This window comes from Dipodomys merriami, unplaced genomic scaffold (genome assembly GCF_024711535.1).
Source record: "Dipodomys merriami isolate MVZ:Mamm:240054 unplaced genomic scaffold, mDipMer1.0.p SCAF_102, whole genome shotgun sequence".
Classification (NCBI taxonomy): Eukaryota; Metazoa; Chordata; class Mammalia; order Rodentia; family Heteromyidae; genus Dipodomys; species Dipodomys merriami.
In genome coordinates this window covers 1,898,104-1,916,173 of record NW_027202294.1, presented here as the reverse complement: position 1 = coordinate 1,916,173, position 18,070 = coordinate 1,898,104, and the positions used below count along the sequence as shown (strand labels likewise).

The 18,070-nt window shown below is 43.6% G+C and overlaps 1 protein-coding gene across 3 annotated transcripts in view; it reads left to right on the top strand.

Annotated features, from left to right (window-relative positions):
• Sufu (SUFU negative regulator of hedgehog signaling) overlaps positions 1–18,070 on the top strand; it is a 101,316-nt gene that overhangs the window by 32,200 nt on the left and 51,046 nt on the right. The window lies entirely within an intron of this gene.

Here is an 18,070-nt window from a genome sequence, read left to right as displayed (position 1 = left end):
ACCATGAGCACACATGCTAATCTTGCTTCAGGGTTGATTAACAGCAGAAGGTGAGGTCCAGGGAGAGAAAGAATTCCTGGAAACCTGCTCCCTAACTGGCATGCTAGAATCACATGCCCTCCAGGGATCTGCCCTTTGCTCCTGATGCCCCCTTGAGGCTGCTGATATGGATCTCAGATTTGTACCTTGAGCCTTGATCTCGCTCTTGGCTCAGCTTCCCTGAAAGATTGAGAAAAATTGAGTATGTTTCATAGAGACTTCATATTATTTGAATGTATCTGTGTTGTAATAAGTTACTCAGAAGCACTTCCCACATGAACTCTTTTTTTTTTTTTTTTGGTCATGGGGCCTGAACTCTGGGCCTGGACACTGTCCCTGAGCTCTTCAGCTCAAGGCAAGCGCTCTACCACTTGAGCCACAGCACCACTTCTGGTTTTCTGATGGTTAATTGGAGGTAAGAGCCTCACGGCCTTTCCTGCTCGGGCTGGCTTTGAACTATGATCCTCAGCTCTCAGCCTCCTGAGTAGCTAGGATTATAGGTGTGGGCCACCGCTGACCGGCTAACCTCTGATTTGTGTGTGGGAGGCGGTGGGGTGGGGTGGGTCGGTCGATCGGTTGGTCATGGGGCCTGAACTCTGGTCCTGGGTGCTGTCCCTCAGCTCTTCAGCTCAAGGCAAGCACTCTACCACTTGAACCACAGTGCCACTTCCAGCTTTTTCTGCTTATGTAGTGCTGAGGAATGGAACCCAGGGCCTCATGCATTCAAGGCAAGCACTGTACAACTAAGCTACCTTCCCAACCCCTGACCTTTTGATTTTTATCTCCTTGGTTTGGTATGTAACCTTCAAATGAAGGCTTAAGACATTTTTTTCCCAGGTCTTTTTGCTTGACTATATGGAGCAGCATCTAGGCGAGGGCCTGGGACAGTGCCCCTCCTATATCTGAAGCTTCTGGAGGCCTCATTGCAAGCACATGTTTCTTGCCCCCAAGAAGATCTCAGATTCAGAATTTTTCCTCTCTCTTTCTTTCTCTCTTTCTTTTTTGTTGTTCTTTCTTTCTGTCTCTCTCTCTCTCTCTCTCTCTCTCTCTCTCTCTCTCTCTCTCTCTCTCTCTCTCTCTCTCTCTCTCCATATTTTACTGCATAATGTGGGCCTTGCATACTATGTTCCTAAACTTGTTCCTACTAGCCCTATCTCTACTCTTAACTTTCTTTCTTTTTCTCCATCCTGCATATTACTGCCACATCAGGGGGCAGCACGGAAAGATGATTTAAAAATATAGCTCAGCTTTGGGGCTGGGAAGGTGGCTCAGTGGTAGAGCGCTTGCCTTACATGCATGAGGCCCTGGGTTTGATTCTTCAGCACCACACAAGCAAAAAGAAAAAAGCTGGAAGTGGCGCTGTGGCTCAAGTAGAGTACTAGCCTTGAGCTGAAGAGCTGAGGGACAGTGCCCAGGCCTAGAGTTCAGGCCCCACGACTGGACCCAAAAAAAAAAATTTAGCTCAACTTTGCCAGTTACTGCCTCCTGACCTTAGGCAGCATTTAAGTCCATTTGCTCATTTATAAAACAAGGATGATGAGAGTGACTATGCAAGGAAGTTATTGAGAGGATTGATTGATCCAGTTGGAGTAGTACCACCTAACTATATAAGTAATCTTATATTATCTGCCACTGTTAATACTTTATATGGTTCAAGAAGGTATTTTGATGGGATTTTTTTTTGTTTCCTTTCTTTTTTTTTTTAAGGTTTTATTGATAGTGACAATAAAGACTATTTAATAGCAAAACCTTCTGTTTTTTGTTTTTTGTTTTTTTGTTTTTTTTTTGCCGGTCATGGGGCCTGAACTCTGGGCCTGGGCGCTGTCCCTCAGCTCTTCAGCTCAAGGCTAGTGCTCTACCACTGGAGCCACAGCACCACTTCCGGCTTTTTCTGTTTATGTGGTGCTGAGGAATCGAACCCAGGGCCTCATGCTTGCAAGGCATGCACTCTACCGCTGAGCTACCTTCCCAGCCCCATAGCAAAACCTTCTTGGGTCAGTTGCCTGCTTCAGGTGACATGGTTACTATTGGTGCTATTATCTTGCTCTGATTAAAAAAAAACAACTAGTAATAGTAGTGCAAATAAAATTACTTGTTTTGTATATTATATTATATTATACAACCCAAACTAAATTTAGTTCAAATGTGGCTTCTTTCCCTCCCTTCCTTCCTTTCTTCCTTCCTTTCTTCCTTCCTTCCTTCCTTTCTTCCTTCCTTCCTTCTTTCTTTCCTTTCTTTCTTTCTTTCTTTCTTTCTTTCTTTCTTTCTTTCTTTCTTTCTTTCTTTCCTTTCTTTTCTTTCTTTCCTTTCTTTCTTTCCTTCCTTCCTTCCTTCCTTCCTTCCTTCCTTCCTTCCTTCTTTCTTTCTTTCTTTCTTTCTTTCTTTCTTTCTTTCTTTCTTTCTTTCTTTCTTTCTTTCTTTCTTTCTTTCTTTCTTTCTTTCTTTCTTTCTTTCTTTCTTTCTTTCTTTCGTCAGTCATGGGGCCTAAACCCTGGGCCTGGGGGCTGTCCTTCAGCTCTTGAGCTCAAGGCTAGTACTCTACCATTTGAGCCATAGCACCACTTCCGGCTTTTTCTGCTTATGTGGTTCTGAGGAATGAAACTCAGGGCCTCATGCATGCAAGGCAAGCACTCTACCACTGAGCCACTTTCCCAGCCCCTTCTTGAATGTATTTACTTGATTTATGTAGATGCCCCAGAAGTCTTAGGCAAATCAAATAATTTTCTAAATACAAGAGAATTTGTGCAGTTTAGTGGTACCTTGTAGTAAATCTTTACTCATTTTTTTTATTTTTTTGCCAGTCCTGGGGCTTGAGCTCAGGGCCTGGGCACTGTCCCTGAGCTTCTTTTGCTCAAGGCTAGCACTCTACCACTTGAGGCACAGTGCCACTTCTGGCTTTTTCTGTTTATGTGGTACTGAGGAATTGAACCCAGGGCTTCATGCACTCTACCACTAAGTCATATTCCCAGCCCAGTAAATCTTTAATAAAGTAAAAAACCTTTTTATAGTATGAATAACTTGACTTTTTTATTTTTCAGTCCTGGAGCTTGAACTTAGGGCCTGGGCACTGTCCCAAGGCTAGTACTCTACCTGTTGAGCCACAGTACCACTTCTGGCTTTTTCTGTTTATGTGGTAATGGGGAATTGAACCCAGGGCTTCATGCATGCTAGGCAAGCACTCTACCACTATGCCACATTCTCAGCCCAAATACCTGATTCTTAACGTAAATATTTCAAAAGACTAGATTTAGGTTGATTGGATTTTTGCTGAATGTGTTCAGCTGATACTTGAAGACTATTTGCCCTGTTCCACTGTACCTGGGCTACACATAATTGTAATGTTACCAAACATGTATACTTTGTGTTTGATGTGTACAGAGATATACATACATGTGTAAATGGCATCATAATTCTGTCTGATGACCTTGTCTTGCTTGTGCTGTTCACTGTAAACTCAGTGACTTTATGCAGAACTCTCTATGAACCTTTGCATGTGAGGACAGGCTGAGCAGTATAATCAAGTAAATGTTGAGACCTGCTCTTCTGGATCTAAACAGCATGCAGTTTTGCCATCTGGTCTTGGAAATAGCATCAGAGTAATGGCAAGCAAAGAGGAGCAGTGAGACTCCTTGTGTGGGTGGGAGGTAGTATTGCCCATAGCCAGCCATGGGTTGTGTGAGGCAGCCCCTGAAGCCTGTTGGGAAGAACGACTCAGCTTGGTCCTATACCTTTGCCCTGGCCTCCCAAGGACAGCTACCTTCAGCAGATTTGCTCAGAGGCTGCTGAGCTAGGGAGAAAAGGAGAGGAAGAAGAAGCATCCAGGGGTGGTAAATGGGTAGCTTAGGGCTTATCATAGGAATTTTTCCTAGTTAGATAAAATGACAGAAACCTAACCCAAACTACCTTGAATAGTAGAGTAACTGGGACTTCTAAGGTTTCAGGCATGGCTTGACCTGTATGTTCAAACAGTGTCCACAGGGCCATGACTGTATTGGACTTGTACTGCAAACTGGCCTTCTTCCCCTGAGATAGGGATGAACACCACCATTACTATTGTGAGATTTTCTGAGTTTGTAGCCCAGAAGGTAGAAAGCTTTTTTTCTCCCAGCACTTCTATATCAATCCTGAGGAAGACAGTAGTTCTATATGTGTCTTTTGACCATTTGTTGGTAGCAGTTGGTTCAGATGGAGCATCTGATTTACACTTGAGGTCCTTCCCCTCCTCAACTCCACCCACATGGAGTAATGGCAAAGGGAACTCTGGCAAAGAACAAGTGTGTCTCTGAGTAGCAAAATCAGTTGTTCCACCTGCCTTTGTACCATCACACTTAGACATTAACTGTTAATGAACCTGTAGATGGAGTGGGTACCTTTCTGTCTTGTGTCTTTGGGATGATTTTGACTATAAGCAGTAGAACACCTTGACTAGAGTAGTCTAACAATAAGAGTACTTACTGTACCCAACAAGTTGTCTAGAAGAGGGGCATTTCCAGGAATGGTTGTCATATGTTCAATGACTTTAGTCAAGGAGCTAGTTTTTTCTTAGGCTTTTCTCAGTACTTGGTTTGTCTTTTTAAACTAGTTCTCTTCTATTCCAAAGATGTCTTCCATGATTCCTAGCTTCAGAATCACATTGACAACTGTAATAGGTTGTCTGTCTGTCTCTGTCTCTCTCTCTCTCCTTTTCATTAAAAAAAAAATTAGTTTCTCTCTGTCCCTTCCCTCCCTTCCTCTCCCCTTAGCCAGGCTGCAAACTCTCGATCCTCCGATTTCAATCTTACTGGATTTATAACTGTGTATTACACTCCCTTTCTTTTCTCCTTCCCCTTCTTTCCCTGACTTCCTTTTCCCTCTCCTCCCCTTCCTTCATTTTCCTTTGCCCCTTCTTATCTTTGTAGCTATTTTAAAGGTCATTCAGAATTTCATAGACTCTTCTTCACTTCCTACTGGCTAGAATTATATCAAGGAAAGAAAAATAACCATATTAGCTGGGAGTGATGCCGGCTTTCCAAAAATCATGACCAAGAAAAAGCATAATATAAAATTGGGGTTTTGTTAATAAGGAGGGTGAATTATTTCTTCCCCAAAAGCAGCCAGTGCTGGTGGCTCACACCTATAATCTTAGCTACTCAGGAGTTTGAGATCTGAGGATGGCAGTTGAAAGCCAACCCTGACAGGAAAGTCAGTGAGACTCCTATTTCCAATAAAGCACCCAAAAAATGCTGGAAGTGGAGCTGTGGCTCAAGTGGCAGAACATTAGACCTGAGCAAAAAACTCAGGCCTGGAGTTCAAGCCCCAGGACTGGCACAAAATAAACAAAAAGAACAACCCAAGTACGTATACTAGAAGTTGAGTTCTCATGTAGCAATATTAAGGTATCTTTCATGTTATCTGGAAGTATAGTACATTATCTTGAGGAACTAAATTAATTATTTTTTTCTTTTCTTTTCCTTCCTTCCTTCCTTCCTTCCTTCCTTCCTTCCTTCCTTCCTACCTTCCTTCCTTCCCTCCTTCCCTCCCTCCCCCCCCTCCTCCTCCTCCTTCGTTTTTTTTTTTTTCTTTTGGTATTGGGTATAAACTGAGGACCTCACAATTGCTTAGCGAGTGAGCTGCCATTTCAACCATTTTGAGAGCAAGCTACTATAAAGTGAGGCCACCCATACCTTGGCCCCCTCTCATGACCAGTTCTCTTTTGGCTTCTCTACAAGATTGTGACAAAACCAGGGGCCTCACTGAGCGCTGGTGGCTCATGCCTATAATCCTAACTACTCAGGAAGCTGAGATCTGAGAATCATGGTTCAAAGCCAGCCTGGGCAGGAAAAGGATGTGAGACTCTTATCTCTAACCATTAGAAAATTGGAAGTGGAGCTTGGCTGCAAGTGGTAGAATGTTAACCTTGAGCAGAAAGAACTCAAGGACAGCGCCCAATCCCTGAGTTCAGACCCTACAACCGACAAAACAAAAACAAAAACAAAAAACAGGGATCTCTTACCAGGATATTGGCACTAGGCTTGTTGTACTCCAACTACCACAGTCATGTGCCAAATAAACTGTTTACTTTACAGATTACTCAGCCTTGGATATTTTGCTTCAGCAATACAAAACAGACTAACACACAGGGCAGTGGTCATCAAGTGGCAAAAACACTCCTATCTAAAAAAAAAAACTCCCACCCTACCTAGGATGATAGGATGAGAGGAAACTCATGTATTGGTCAAGATCCTGGACCAGAAAAAAAAGTATCTTGTGGGAAGAGAATGTTCCAGTTATAGGGACAAGGTAGCTGTCATTTCACTTGTTCCCACAGATTTAGAATCAAATCCAGCCTCTGACATGAATCATGAAAAGGTTTTCTGCTAAACACATCAGTGTCTTACAAGTAGACACTTCAGTGTCTGTCTTGCCTGTTTCAGGCACATTTTCTTTCTTTTTTTTTTTTTTTTTGGTCCGGTCATAGGGCCTGAATTCTGGGCCTGGGCGCTGTCCCTCAGCTCTTCAGCTCAAGGCTAGCACTCTACCAATTGAGCCACGAGGCCACTTTCATCTTCTTTTTCTTTTTTGCTTATGTGGTGCTGAGGAATCGAACCCAGGGCCTCATGCATGCAAGGCAAGCGCTCTACCGCTGAGCCACCTTCCCAGCCCCATGCAGGCACATTTTCATACTTCTCTATTACTTTTTAATGATCAGCTTATTCTTTCTTTTCAGACTGCCAGTGATTGCTCTCCTGTCCCCCACCCTGTGGGTTTCATTAGCAAGAAACCATTCCCCAACTCAGCAGAGCTTGATTTCTGAGCTGTGCATTAGAATTCTATTGGAAGGGTATCTATTCAGTTCTGCCATTGATAGACCATAACCACAAATTTCAAGACAATTTCACTTGAGTTTTCAGGAGTGACATGACCCCTTAACCTTGCAAATGAAACTGGAAACTCAAGTTTCTTTGCTCGCTTCTGTTTAATGGCAATCTCATGGCAATGTGCTAAGTTGTTTCAATTTGCCATTCAGGCCCAAACAGGGAGATGAGGTACCTGAGCTGCCAGAGCTGTGATTGAGCTGTGGTACTGATAAACTAGTACTACTTTAGGGGCTGGGAAGGTGGCTCAGTGGTAGAGCGCTTGCCTTGCATGCATGAGGCCCTGGGTTCCTCAGCACCACATAAGCAAAAAGAAAAAAGCCGGAAGTGGTGCTGTGGCTCAAGTGGTAGAGCGCTAGCCTTGAGCTGAAGAGCTGAGGGACAGTGCCCAGGCCCAGAGTTCAGGCCCCATGACCGGACCCAAAAAAACAAAACAAAACAAAAAAAAAACTAGTACTACTTTAGTGGCTTTAGAGCCTTTCTTTTCTTTCCTCTATTTATTAAAAAAATATAGTATTTTATTATAAAAACATCAAAACATATGACATGAAAAGTACAAATCCTTCATAATTCATTTCATTTGGTGTTCTGGTTCTACATTTTCTTACTTTCTCTCTCTCTCTCTCTCTTTCTCTCTTCCTTCCTTTTTTCTTTCTTTTTTTCTTTCTTTCTTTCTTTCTTTGTTAGTTGTGGGGCTTGAACTCAGGGCTTGGGTGCTGTCCCTGATCTTTTTTGCTCAAGGCTAGCACTACACTACTTTGAGCTACAGCTCCACTTCCAGTTTTTGTGTGGTTATTTGGAGATAAGAGTCTCACAGAGACTGGCTTTGACTATGATCCTCAAATCTCAGCCTCCTGACAACAACATTTTTTAAGTGTATAAGGAGTAGTTATAAAAATGAGTATTTTATTGTGATAATACTGTCATGATCATCCAACTGGTACATGTTACAATTGTTTTCAATACAGAATAAAATGATTATTCTGTTTTCCGGAAGAATTAAGGCAATTGCCCATTTTATTTTATTTTATTTTTTGCCAGTCCTGGGGCTTGAACTCAGGGCTTGGGCTCTGTCCCTGAGCCTCTCTGTGCTCAAGGCTAGCACTCTACCACTTGAGCCACACCACCACTTCTGGCTTTTTCTGTTTATGTGGTACTGAGGAGTCAAACTCAGGGCTTCATGTATGCTAGGCAAGCACTCTACCACTAAGCCACATTCCCAGCGCCAATGGCCCATTTTAAATTGGAGGGTCAACAGGGGGTGGAAAGGACAGAACTGGAAGCAGGAGTGAGGAGAAGGCCTTTTTTTTTTTTTTTTTTTATTAGCAGGAACAGCATGTTTGGGCCTCTGGGGAAGGAAATTGCTTAAAGATTGTGGAACTAATGGGGTTCTTCAGTCAGTGGATGGAGCTGAAGGAGAGGCCAGCAGGAATGAGAAAATGCTGGGCCTTGAGGCAAGTCAGGATGGAGAGTCTGGATTTTATTTCTACGAAAAAAAAAAAAAAAAGCTTTTTAAAGAGAGAAGACATGACGAGTTTACAGAATGAAAACTTTTTTTTTTTTTAATTAAGATATCCTTGGATTTGAAGTATTTGAGATTCTCTACCTACATTTTGAGAGTGGCTCTTCCTCAGAGGTTGCTGAGGCTGTGCAGTTCTGGAGCTCCATGAGCTCCATGAGCTCAGTTGTGAATTCTCAGCTCTGCTGTTTTTTTTTTTTTTTTTTTTCTTCTGCCAGTACTGGGGTTTGAAATCAAATCCTTAGGCTCTTGCTGGGCTTTTTCTATTTATAGCTGGTACTCTTGTATTTGGACCATGCCTCTACTTCCAGCTTTTTGCTGGCTAATTGAAGATAACAGCCTCATGGACTTGTCTGGCTGGGCTGGTTCCAAACCTTGATTCTCAGATCTCAGCCTTCTGCATCGCTCAGATTAAAAACATAATCTATTGGTGCTCAGCTTGGCATTCTTAATCCTTATAACTTGGAGCTCAGGGAAATCCTGCCCAGAGCCTGCCACAATCCCACCCCTGGCTCTTAGCCCAAGTAGGACACCCCTTTTCTTGGTTGGTATAAGCCACCTGGCTATGTTCAAAGGGACCCCACAGGGTTCTCTTTCTAGCCCCAGAGGCGGATTAGGCTCTGCTTTCTCCTGCCTTCCTGCAGGTGAGCCAAAGCCAGCAGCAAGACTGAGTAAGGAGGTGAAGACATTGCTGGGCTGCAGTTGAGCTTCTCATCTCCAGCTTCTTTGGCTTTTCTTTCAGAAGTCCCAGGTGTATGTGGTTTTACTGTCTTTGCTTGAAGTAAAATTTTCGGGAAGGAGCTGCTCCATCTTACCAAGGAGAGCTGTCGAGGTCTTTCATTTCCTGGTTTGGAAAAGCTGCCTGTTGCCCCAGTCAGCTAACCAAAGCCAAATGGAGCTGCCTGCTTATATTAACATCATTTTTCTTCCTGCTAGTCTTTGTGATTTCCCTGACCATTTTCTTTCCCTCTACTTGATTTATCCTCTTTTCTGGTTGCTGTGGATCTGTAAAATATTTCCCCTTTCATCTGTTAATCAGTAATACTGCTCAACTGTAAGGTGAAACAACCCCGCTATCTCTTCAGTTTTCCAGGATTTTAGATTTTGAAAGACTGAGTTCCATGGAAGAAAAACAGGACAGTCCCCCAGGTTGGGGCTTGTGCCCTATGTAAGTCATTTAGCTCACATTTAAATCTTCAATATTTTTAGAGGGCACAAGGGTTTGAAGTCAGGGCCTTGCACTCCTTCAACTTTTTCCCTTATAGCTGCACTCTACCACTTGAACCACAACTCCAGGCTGGCACTTTATTGAGGTGGAGTCTCACAGACTTTTCTGCCTGAGCTGGCATCAAACTGAGATCTTCTAGGTCTTAGCCTCCTATGTAGCCAAGATTATAAACATGAGCTGGTGTTGGGGGAGGAGAGTGAGCATAGGAAGGGATGGGAAGGGGAAACAAAGGAGGGGGCAACAATGCTTGATAAGAAATGCACTCATTACCTTGCCCATGTAATTGTAACCCCTCTCTATGGTATTTTCACAATAAAAAAAAAAAAAATAAACATGAACTACTTGCATCTGGCTTGCCACCTGTTTCCGGAAATAAAATTTCATTGGAGGGGCTGGGAAGGTGGCTCAGTGGTAGAGTGCTTGCCTTGCATGTATGAGGACTTGAGTTCAATTCCTCAGCACCACATAAACAGAAAGAGCCCAAGTGGCGCTATGGCTCCAGTGGTAGAGCGGTACCCTTGAGCTGAAATGCTGAGGGATAGCACCCAGGCCCAGAGTTCAGACCCAACTGACAACAACAACAACAAATTGCATAGGAACACAAACCATACCCATTATACATGGATTACTATAGCTTCTTGTACTGCGATAGTAGAGCTGTGAGTGGTTATGAGAACTATAGGGAAAAAATTCTTGTGGGGCCAGGGTATAACTCAGTAATAGAGCCCTTGTCTAGCTTGCACAAGGCCCTAGGTCCAATTCCCCAAACCCAAATCAATCCAACAAAGAATGTATGTGGCCACTGAAGCCCTAAATATTTGATATCTGGCTATTTACTGCAAAGAAACTATTTTTTTCCTCTGAATAATGACCTCAGTGAAGAGGAAGCTACCTTTAAACCTCTCAGAGATTGCAGAGGCTAAGAATGGAATCATTTTAGCTGGGTCTTGTGTCCAGCTAGTGCTAAAAGGCTCATCATCATGGAGAGGGAAGAAATTTCATCTGCTGAGCTGTTGCAGGATTTGGAGCGAATTTATTTGGCTTTCATGGGTCTGTATCTTACTTACAGACCTACATGTAATGTCATGAGCGTCAGTAGAGACTATTTGACACATGCTTTGAGGTAGGATAAAGAAATAAAAATAGAAATTTGATCACACATCCTCAGACAAAAGTGTTGGCAATTTTGTCTCAAACGCTACCAATAATTATGTCTAAGAAATGAAATTAATAGGAAAAGAGATATTCTTTTTTTTGTTTTTCAGGACAAAGGTTTGAGCACAGGGTCTCATGCTTCCTAGGCTAGTGCAATACTGCTGAGCCAGCCTTGTTTTTCACTGGTTATTTTTAGAATAGGGTCTTACTTCCCATCCAGACATACACTTGAGCCATCCAACTACTTCAGGCTTCCTGCTGGGATCACAGGCACATGCCTCTTCATCTAACTTCTCTTCTGTGAAGATAGAATCTCATGGACTTTTCTGCTGGGGCTGGCCTCACACCAGAATCCTTCTCGGCTTCCCACATAGTTTAGGATGATAGGTATGTACCACTGTGCCCAACTATGAATTGAAAAGGGGTCTTGTGAACTGTTCTGTCTGGGCTGGCCTCTAACTGTGATTCTCCCATTCTTTGCCATCCTAGGGATAAGATTACACAGGTGATCAGCTGGGAAAATAGGTTACTTGTTTGTTTGTTTGTTGTTTTTGCCAGTACTAGGCCTTGAACTCAGGGCCAGGGTTCTGTCCCTGAGCTTCTTTTTGCTCAAAGCTAGCAGTCTACAACGTGAGCCACAGAGCTATTTCTGGCTTCTTCTGTTTATGTGGTGCTGAGGAATCGAACCCAGGGTTTCATGCATGCTAAGCAAGCACTCTACCGCTAAAGCTACATTCCCAGCCCAGATTTTCATTTTTTATTTTATACACTTCTCTGTTGTTTAAATTTCTTATCATAAGTTTATAATTCTGACACTTAAATAAATATATAATTGAAAATGAAAAGTAAACATTATTTAAATTTCATCCCCAGAGGCAGCCATTCTTTATTTGGTTATCCTCCTTCTAGCCATGTCTGTATGCATAAACTAATTAGATAATTTTACTAAATATTGTCATGAAGGCTTCTAGCTGAGTAAATAGAGCTCAGCAGCAATGTGTGAGATGGTGTATGGTATTCTGTTATGTGGTAGTAACAAGATAGTCTTTTCTAGGTAAACGGCTCTCTCTTGATGAACTTCAACTAATCTCCAGACCCCCCCCAGTTTAATAGTGTGGAAAGGAACATCCCTATATGTACAGGAGACAACTTGATTTCCTTACCTCCAGATCTATTCCTAATGTGAGATTGCTAGATCGTGAAGTCTGCAGTTTGGATACCTAGCTGTCCTCCCAGAAAGGTGACTGCTAGGTAGCCTCTGTTCTCTTACCTGCTAACAGCCCACACACCCAGGAAGTTCTCTTTCACCTTGGAAATCCATAGAATGAGTCACAGTATTTCACTTTGGGTAACTTCAAAGCTGGCTTGATACTTTGAGGCTGCAGGCTTAGAGAAATCTCTGCTAGTGCTGCTTCCTGAGTTGACCCTCAGGCCTGGCACCCAGAGTCTTGCCTAGACACCAAAAAATGCCATTATTAAGGCATTATTGCTGCCTCTTTATTGGGTCATTCAGATCTGATTTGCTATATCCTCTTTCCTTGATTTGTGTGATGGGGGAACTTGAAGTCCCTGGGCAGATGTGTAGACAGCTGGAGATCTGGCCTTTCCCTGTTTACTCCAAATGGTGTGACTGTTCATGCCATCTCTGATCCAACAGCCTCTCTTGAGTGCCACATTCTACAAGACATATTGACAAATCAGAGTGATTATAGAGAAGGGTGGTTTTCAGCTGGCAAGACCTCTCAAAGCTGTGTGGTCTGTGAGGAAGGGCTACAGAGTGAGAAACTGGAGATGTTCCAGTTTGAAGAAAAGACTGTGTCCCATACTAGTTTTAAAATATTTGAAGTTTTGCCATATGGAAAAGGGATTTACCTTATTCTTTCCTATTAGTTTTTAACTAGGAAACTTAACTATTCGTTGAGATATGGAAGCATTTTCTTTTTTCTTTCTTTCTTTTTTTGGTTGGTCTTGGGGCCTGAAGTCTGGGCCTGGGTGCTGTCCCTCAGCTCTTGAGCTCAAGGCTAGCATTCTACCACTTGAGGCACAGCGCCACTTCTTGCTTTTTCTACTTCTGTGGTGCTGAGGAATGGAACCCAGGGCCTCATGCATTCAAGGCAAGCATTCTACCACTGAGCCACCTTCCCAGCCCTGGAAGCATTTTCTAACAGACTTTTGGAGGCAATCAACTTGCCATCTCAAGTTGTCCTAGTAAGGTCTGGCTCATCACTGACTGGGGTGGTATAGAGGGATTTAAGCACTGGATGTGGACTTGGTTAATTTGCGAGTTTGGATCATTGAACCTAGACGCCAATTAATAATGCTAGTTTTCCTTCTAACCACTGTTCTTTCAACCACTTCATCTGTGCTCCTGTGTGGCTTCCTGCAATCAATCCTACCTCCTTCCTTCCTTGGTTCTTTCTGTCCCAGCCCCTCAAGATCTAATCCAACTGGGTGATCTCCAAGCACACTCATAGATGTTGTGGCTGTGTTTCTTGATGTAAACTAAGGAAGGATCTTGGGGGCTTAGTCTGAGCTGTAGGGATCCAGATTCTGGAATCTTTGCAGGGATTGTTTGCTTTGCCCCAGTGCATGGACTCTGTGTTCCTGTCCTTATGGATCGATCCTTCTTTTTTGGCTGTTATTACTTTTCATGTCAGAAGTAGCCCTACTTTTCAGTGGTCAGATCTTTCAAATGAAAAACAAATGCTTACTTTGTACTCACAATACACAATAAACAAGGCACGTTTTTTGTTGTTGTTGTTGTTTTGGGGGTTTTTTTGTGTGTGTGCCATTCCAGGGACTTGAACTCGGCCTGAGCTCTGTCCCTGAGCTTCTTTTTGCTTAAGGTTAGCGTTCTACCACTTGAGCTATAGAGCCACTTCTGACTTTTTCTGAGTAGTTTATTGGAGACAAGTCTCATAGACTTTCCTGCCCAGGCTGGCTTCCAACTGTAATTCTCAGATCTCAGCTTCTTAAGTAGGTAGGATTATAAGTATGAGCTACCAGCACCAGGCACAAGGCAGTTTTTACATACTTAAATTTCTTTTGAGCCAGGCGCCGGTGGCTCACGCCTGTAATCCTCACTACTCAGGAGGCTGAGATCTGAGGATCACAGTTCAAAGCCAGCCTGGGCAGGAAAGTCTGTGAGACTCTTATCTCCAATAAACCACTAGAAAACTGGAAGTGGTGCTGTGGCTCAATCGGTAGAATGCTCACCTTGAGCTGAAGAGCGCAGGGACAGTGCCTAAGCCCAGAGTTCAAGCCCCACGACCAACCAAAGAAAAAAAAAATTGGGGGAGGGAGGGGGGAAGAGGGAGGGTCTAAAAATAGCCCTGTAAGGCAGGTAGTATAATCATCACTTTTTTCTTTTTCTTTTTTTTTTTTTTTTTTTGTCAGTCATGGGGCTTGAACTTTGGGCCTGGGCCCTGTCCCTCAGCTCTTCAGCTCAAGGCAAGTGCTCTACCACTTGAGCCACAGAACCACTTCCGGTTTTCTGAGTGGTTTATTGGAGATAAGAGTCTCATGGCCTTTCCTGCCCAGGCTGGCTTTGAACTGGGATCCTCAGATCTCAGCCTCCTGAGTAGCTAGGATTACAGACATGAGCCGCCACCGCCCAGCACATTATGTTTTTATACCTAGAAAAACAGATGCTGAAAAGTGACCCGTTTAAAGTTGCACAGCAAAGGAAATTGCACCAGAGTACAAAGCAAGTATGCAGAGACTCATAAAAATCTATATTTTCCCTGGAAGATCTGTTTTTGCTTTAGATATGAGAATACAACATTTAGGGTTACTGTTTGCCTGTATGATGTGGGAGGAGAAAAGTAATCTGTATTAACAAGTGATTCTTTTACCTAGCACTATTGGTGGCCATGACAGCCATAATTCTTTTTTCTTTATTTCTGGGCACTGTCCCTGAGCTTTTTTGCTCAAAGCTAGTGCTTAACCACTTTGAGCCAGAGCGCCACTTTTGATTTTTGGAAGTTAGAGATAAGAATCTTTTGGACTTTGCTGCCTGGACTGGCTCTGAATCACGATCCTTAGATCTCAGCCTCCTGAATAATATTACAAGCGTGAACCACCAGCACCAGACTTGACAGCCATAATTCTAATTGGTGTTTTATTATTTTATTTTTTGAGGGGTTGCTGGATAGATAACTAAAAATTACCTGGTTTAGGGGCTGGGAAGGTGGCTTAATGGGAGTGCTTGCTTTGCATGCATGAAGCCCTAGGTTCGATTCCTCAGCACCACATAAGAAAAAAAGAGCAGGAAGTAGCACTGTGGCTCCAGTGGTAGAGTGCTAGCCTTGAGCTCAAGAGCTGAGGGACAGCGCCCAGGCCCAGAGTTCAGGCTCCACAACTGACCAAAAAAAAATTATCTGGCTTAAAAGTAGGTATTTCCAGCCAGGCATAGTGGTTCACAATGGTAATTCCAGTACTTGGGAGGCAGAGGCAGGCGGATCACAAGTTCCAGGCCAGGCCAGCTTGAGCTATACACAATGAGACCCTGTCTAAAAAAAAAAAATATATATATATATATATATATATATATATATATACTTATATATATAATATATATTTGTATTTCAAGCAAATGTCCCATGAAAGTGAAAGGAAAGATGTCCACGTCACTGATAAGAGAGATGCAAGTTAAGTTACCCCTTTGATACCACATCACCCTGATTAGATGGATGGAGGCAAGTCAGGCTAGGGAAACATTCACAATATGATCCCAAATGCCACTTATCCTGCTGGAGCAGAATTTTCTTACAAGTACTCCATCCTGTGCATATGTAGAGATAAAAGGTAGGGCTGCTAGGTTCTGAAGCTTCAAAGCTCTGGGACTCTCTTTCCTCTCCCTGCAGGAGGTCACATGTTAAGGAGGAGTTACTGAGGGCACATTTTGGTTTTGCTCCTATGTGGTATGCATACAGCATTGTGCTCACTACTGTTCAAAGTTCCTAGTGTGTACATTGCCTCAGAACTCAGCTACAAGGCTGTTAGCTTCAGCTTTAGGAGAGGGTGTGGGGGCACAAGTAAGGAGGTCCAGGCATGTGAACTCAATCTTATTTGGATCCTTGGAAGGAGAGTTGCTGTTACCTCAAAAACATGAATGCTGATCTTCCCCAGGAAGAAGATCTGCTGGCTTTCCTTTGATAGATGGTGATGTCAAGTGTCTGTCTGCCTAGAGGAGGCTCTGGGTCTCTTAGGATGCTGGACAGCAAGGACATTCCCTTAATCAATTCAAGGCTTTGGTCACTTCCTTAAAATGACGGTAGCATTGCATGAGTGTGTTAAGGCTTTCTCCACACATGTGCACAGGATCAGGAGCTTGTCACAAGGAAATTTCAGGAGCTTGACTGCATGGTTGCTCCATTGTAGTTATTTATGGCAGTGACATGAGGCTGTCCTGTATCCCTGGGCCTCCAAAACCTCTGTAGGTTTTTCATTTCTAGCACTGGACTAGCCATACATATTCCACCGCCTTGCACCCAGGTTGGCTTAGAGCTAGAAGCAAGCCCCTGAGCTTTTGAAATTGGAATTGGCTACTGAAAAGACACAGTGGGAGTAATCAAGTGGCCCAGTTAGGAGCAGCTAGGCTAGTGGGGGTGTTGGGGGAAAGACAACAAGACTGACTTTGAACTTTCCGTACTCCACTGTCTCAGCCAGGGATGATGCATTCAGTAAAATGTCCAGGTGGTCTCCCCCTCCCTGCCAGGCCTGTGTAGACCTGCATGTCTGCCTCTGCATGTATTGCAACTTGTGGGAAGGGTTTTCTTCCAGTTTCACAGGGAGCTTCTCTGGACTCTGCTCCTCTGAGCAGCGCCCAGTGCATAGCAGCAGCCTGGGTCTTCCCAGGAAGGAGCTGTGGGATTGCTAATTGCTAGATTCTCCCCTGTGTTTGCTTTGTCCAGAGATGGGCCCCAGTTCAACTAGTCTTTCCCTACTCAGCAGCCACAGAGTATCTCTGGCAGCATATCCAGTACATGTGGCATTTGGGGGAAGAACTGGAAAGTTCTCCTAAGGAGCCAGCTCTGAAGCCTTTTGGGGGAGGGGGGCGGGTGGTGGTGGTGGTATTTGGGTTTGAACTCAGGGCTTCAAACTTGGTAGGCAGGCACTTTATCACTTGAGCCATGCCCCAGCCCCTCCCCTTCTCTCTCTAGTTACTTTTGGATGGAGTCCAGCTGGGGCTAGCCTCTGACCATGATTCTCCTGTGAAGCTGGGACTACAATCATGTACCACTACTCTTGACCCCAGCTCTGTGTCTTTATAGAGGCCACTTGGGCCCTTGGCTGTCAGAGTAATTAGTGAACACCAAGAAGGCAAGAGCAGTAGACTGGGGTGTAGCTCAGTGGTAGAGGGCTTGGCTAGTATGTCTGACATCCTAGATTTGATTCCCCAGTACTGCAAAAGCAAACAAAAAGACAAGAGGGTTGGATGCTATTTCTTGAGAAACTATGATGGCTGAGCTATTGTTCAGAAGCTGCCAGGCCCACTTTGGGTTTCCTCCCATTTTCCTCCTATCTCAGAAATACCTGCAGACTAACATGTAGCAGGATTCAGCTACATCCTTGCCTTGTCCCTAGAAATCATGTAATCATCCAAGTGCTGAAAAGAGCATCTGGAAGAAACCCCAAAAGGGAACATCAGCTATCTCCCCACATACCAAGTACCTTAGTTCTGACTCCCACAGGGAGTGGGGCATCCCTTTCCCAGCCATTGTGCAGAACATCACTGTCCCTGAGCACTTCTACGCTCAGGGACAGTGATGTTCTGCACAATGGCTGGGAAAGTTGGGACAAATTAAGAACTCTTCGAAAATGCATTTGCATTTAAGTGTTTCAAAGTCAGTGCTAATTATTTTGTAAACAATACTTGTGGGTTTTTTGTTTGTGTTTTTTTGTTTGTTTTGTTTTTGTTTTTGCCAGTCCTGAGGCTTAAACTCAGGGCCTGAGTGCTATCCCTGAACTTTTGTTGCTCAAGGCTAGCGCTCTACTGCTTGAGCCACAGTGCCACTTCTGGGTTGTTGTTGTTGTTGTTGTTTTCCTGAATAGTTTATTAGAGTCTCAGACTTAACTGCCTAAACTGGCTTCAAACCCCAATCCTCAGATCTCAGCCTCTTGAATAACTAGAATTACAGGCATGAGCCATCAGTGCCTGCTAAATAGTTTCTGAATGGAGGTTGTTAGTAGGATGTAACATGAAGTGATGAAACCTTGCTCTCAAATAGGCAAAGGGTTGGACTATAACTAGCAGTTTTTTGGACCTTTTTT